The sequence below is a fragment of the Ursus americanus genome, chromosome 8, assembly GCF_024610735.1.
Source record: "Ursus americanus isolate L20-20 chromosome 8, mUrsAme1.1.p, whole genome shotgun sequence".
Lineage (NCBI taxonomy): Eukaryota > Metazoa > Chordata > Mammalia > Carnivora > Ursidae > Ursus > Ursus americanus.
Window position 1 is genome coordinate 66,340,997 of NC_142134.1, and position 5,196 is coordinate 66,346,192.

Genomic DNA, 5,196 nt, shown 5'->3' on the forward strand with positions numbered 1-5,196 from the left:
CCCCACTGTGACTATGAATAGAACAGTATGGAACACAGAATTGGGGTGAGATAAGCATAGTCATCTATAGAGAACTGGTTCAAAAATCTCTTAAGCAGCTGGGAAATTATCCTTCTCCTTCTGCAGCTAAGGAATGGCCACTTATTCTATGAAGACATCCTGAGAGAGACAGGACTCAGGGACCCAAGGCTCATTTAAAGAGGACGTGCAACATGGAAAAGGGAAACCACATGGAAATGCATTCAAGGTACAGTCCCTTTCTCTTCTTGGTTTCCAGAACTTCCCACTGGCTGGAGATTGGAGAATCCCTTCATAGGGAATCTGAAACCCAAGAAGGAGCATCCATAGGTATGGCATTTGAGGGGTTCTTCAGTGAAACATCCCAGCCACAACACACCAAAGGGAAGCCCACAACTGAGATGCTCCACTCTTGTCCAGAGCTTCCAGTCAGCTTTTCAGTGCATCACTTTAAAAAACTGGACAGAAAATCATATTGGTGTTGGTAGTATTAGTGTTGCTATCCTGAAACTATTGTGTATAATGTGAAAAAAAGTACAAGTATAGTTGTGGGATACTCTGCCATCCTCTGTGTCTTTGAGAACCAAAATTCTTGATGTAAAGGAACAAGATTAAATGTAACAAAGAAGGAGGTAAGCCCTCACAATTATGGTCAATTGATTTTTGGCAAAGATTTCAAGGTAAAACAATAGAGAAAGGGAAGTGTCAAGACAATTGGATATCCATATGCCAAGAATATAAACTTTGATTCACACTTCACACCATGTATAAAAGATAACTCAAGATAGATCACAGACATAAATGTCAGAGGTAAGACTACAAAACTTCTAAAAGAAAACAGAGAAGGTAATCTTTGTGACCTTGGATTAGACAAATATTTCTTAGCTATGATACCCAAAGCAAAATCTGTAAAATAAAAATTTGATAAATTGGATTTTTAAAATAAATTCAATCAAAATTAAAATCTTTCACTCTTCAAAACATACAGTTAAACAACGAAAAGGCAACACAAACTGGGATAACATATTTGTAACTCAAATTTGATAAAGAGCTTGTATCCAGGACATAAAAAGAATTCTTGAAGTCAATAAGAAGTCAAACCAATTTAAAAAATGAACAAAAGAGAGGCACCTGCGTGGCTCAGCTGGCTGAGTCACCAACTCTTGGTTTCGGCTCAGGTCATGATCTTGAGGTTGTGGGATTGAGCCCCACGTCAGGCTTTGCACTCACTGTGGAGTCTGCTGGAGATTCTTTCTCCCTCACCCTCTGCCCCTCCATGCTCATGCTCTCTCTCCCCACTGACCAGGGAGTCCAAGGCAAGGCTTTCGACCCTAGGACCCGAGGATCATGACCCAAGCCGAAGGCAGACACCCAACTGACTGAACCACCCAGGTGCCCCAATAAAATCTTTAAAATAAGTAAACAAATAAAAAAAAATGGACAAAAGATTTGAGTAGATACAAAGATAAATATATACATGTTTGATAAGCACGTGAAAAGATGTTCATCATCAGTAACCATCAGGGAAAAGGCAAAATGAAACCACAATGAGATACAGCAGCAACTAGAAACACCTATAATCAAAAACACTGTACCAAATATTAGCCAGGCATGGAAAAACCAGATCTCCTATATTTTGCAGTAGGAGAACAGTTTGGTAACTTTGGGAATCAATGTGGCAGTTTCTTAAAAAGTTAAATATAAACTTAACATACTACCTAGCATCCCCTGCTATTTACTTGAGAAAATAAAAATATATGTCCACCCAAAGATGAGAATGACCATAGCAACATTATTCATAATTCCCCAAAGCTGGAAACTATCCAAATATCCATCAACTAATAAACAGATGAACAAAATGTGGTATATTCATACAATGGAATGCTAGTCAGTAATAAAAAGGAATAGATTATTTTTACATACTACGACATTGATAAGCCTCAAAAACATTATGCTTCATGAAAGAAGTAGACACAAATGACTACATATATTGTATGAGGTAAATGGAATTTCCAGAAAAGCAAATTCATAGAGACAAAAACACATCAATGGTTGTCTGGGAATGGGGTTGCGGCAGTGATTTCCTGCAAGAAGATATGAGGGAGTTACTGGGGTTGATGGAAATGTTCAAAAGCTAGATCGTGGCGATGGTTGCACAACTCTGTGAATTCATTAAAAAATCACTGAATTGTATATTTATAATGAGTGAAATTTATGATATATAAATTGTACCTCAATAAAGTTGTTAAAAAATAAAGAGAGTATCTCAAAGACACATTTAAAAAGTGAGCAAGAATAAACTATGGTGTCTAGCACAAACACTGTGGCAATGAATCTGGAAAGAAATATAAGGAAGTGATGATTATCCTACTCTTTCATTTTATGTTTATTCTGGATTCTCTTAGTATTCCACCATCCCATGAGGGGAAAAAAAGACATCATACGAACAGATGGCCCAAATTTCCTACTTTTAGAACTATTGGTTCCTATAGGATTTCCAGCTTTCTGCAAAATCTTCCATAGTTTATTCAAGAAATCTATGCAGGTGTCTCACTGGACTCCTAAACTGAACTCACATCGCAGATTACCCCATGGGATCAACTATGTTCTTCCTCTCATTTTCCAATTCCCTTTGTTAACCTACATGTACAAGCTATATAACAAACTGTGTAAGTTTGGTGATTCTACACATGAGATAATGCTCTTACAATTGCATTTAAAACTGATACTGTACAAACAATAGGGCTCACAGCTGGCTCACGCAACAGAGATGTGACTCTTGATCTCAGAGTCATGAAGTCGAGCTCCATATTGGGTGTAGAGATTACTTTAAAAAAATAATAAAAAATAAAACTGATATTGTGCAATACAAAGATGAACAGCAAAATCTATGCTAATAATTTAAATGTTCAGTTTTTCTTTGGAATGATAAGATTTAGAAAATAAAAAAACACTATGAAGGTTCAAGAGAAAGACCATGGAAGAAAAAAAATTCATATTTTAGCATCTTTAACACTTTTTTTCAACCTTTTCAAATGGAAGAGAACTTACATTTTCATTTTGCAGTGAATCCCACAAACTATGGAGCTGACCCTGAGTTAAAGGCACCATTTTGATTCAGACAATGGTTCTCAGGTATGACAAGAGAGATCAGATAGTAATAAATGGAAAACCTACCCCAAGATCTTTATTTTTTCCCCTAAGACACTGGGACTCATTCACAGGTCTGCTCCCTACATTTGCTGAGTGCAAGACAAGAGTAAAAATGGAGGGCTTTAGCGTGCCTGGGTTAAGTCAGTTAAGTGTCCAACTCTTGATTTCAGCTCAGGTCATGATCTCAGGATGGTAAGATCAAGCCCCACGCCAGGCTCTGCTTGGGATTCTCTCTCTCTCCCCGACCCATCTCTCAAATAAATAAATCTAAAAAACAAAAAAATAGAGGACCCTACACCATATGGCTTAATATTAGAAGTTGTAAGAAAGGTTAACAAACTCTTAAATAAAATAGGTATGTTCTGCCCTCTCACCTTGAAAAATGTATCCTTTCATAACAACCAGAAGGCAAGATGTAAATTTAGATGTCTAAGACTTCTTTTTTTTTTTTTTTAAGATTTTATTTATTCATTCAACAGAGAGAGAGACAGCCAGCGAGAGAGGGAACACAAGCAGGGGGAGTGGGAGAGGAAGAAGCAGGCTCCCAGTGGAGGAGCCTGACATGGGGCTCGATCCCAGAACGCCAGGATCACGCCCTGAGCCAAAGGCAGACGCTTAACGACTGAGCCACCCAGGCGCCCCCAGATGTCTAAGACTTCTTACAATTCCATTCCAGAATGTGAAGATGTAGGGAGTGCTGGTCCTGGCCCCCAGTTCCCAGCTGTGACTTGATCCCATTTTCTTTCCACCTCTAGGTTCATTCCATACCCAAAGGGCCTCATGCTAATGTGAGTGCTCACCACAGTTCATACATTTAAGCTCCATCTACTCTCCCAGAAAGAGCCACCCCGTTTCCTCTTAGATCTAACCACTGAGAGACTGAATCATACAGACAACAGCCAGGCCGGATATAAAAATAGAACTTTGACCCACAACCTGCCCAGAACACCAACCCCCTTATCAACAATAAACAATCCACCTAGCCAGCTTGCTGTAAGTCAGACTTGCATAAAATCAGGTTTCCACCTTCCGTGACAATCCAGGAAGCTAAACAAAATCCTCTGTAACAACTGGACCAAAGTGGCCAGCACATGATTAATACCCGACAGTTTCCCTAATTTTTGTCCCCACTTCCAACTTAGGTTCAACCAGAGAAAGCCCTGTAATGCAACGCTAGCCAATCACATAGGATGCCTCCAGCTTTCCCAGGCCAACAGCCTCCAATCAGGGCACACCTAGAGCCTACCCTTTCTCCCTATAAAGCTTTTCCACTCCTCTGTATGCCTTTAAGTCTCTGCCAAACACAAGTGATGGTGGCTCACTCTCTTGCTGCTGCAAGTTCAGAATAAGCAGTCTTGGCCTTTCTCATTTGGTTGGTCTCCATTTATTTCTACAAAACACAATCTCCACATAGTCCACAGTCAGGACTGATCTGGAGGAGAGACCTACCAAACCCTGGAAACAAGAGCCGACAATGCTGAGGTCCTATGGTCCTATGTGTCTGGAATGCTTTTAGAAAAGGAGAATATGGAGTTCAGGTAGGGGGAATCTCCTCAGCCCATGACTCCTTGTCTTCTGAGTATGGACACGGCAGTGAAGAGCCATGGCCAGTCTCTCCAAAGCACAGGGCCTGGGCCAGGAGTGCTCCCCTCAGGTCTACACAAAGTTCTCTTTCTATACTACTCTGAAGCAGGTTTGGGGGAGATGAGCTTTTTTTATGAGACCAGAGGGGTAGGTACTTGAAGTTGAAATTAGGTTGACTTAAAGAAAACAAATCGTCTTTTATCTAGGCAACCAAGAGTGCTTCAGAACCCATCTGAGTTTTTGTGACAGTCTCAGAATTCTCACTCCCCTGTGAACTGGGGAGACGAGAGCAGTGACCGCTCCTGGGCCATCTGTATGTCTTCTCTGGAAAAATGTCTATTTGGGTCCTTTGCTCATTTTTACATCACATGAGGTTTTTGCTATTGAGTTGTACTAGTTCCTTATATATATATTGGATATTAATACCCTTATCCCTTTATC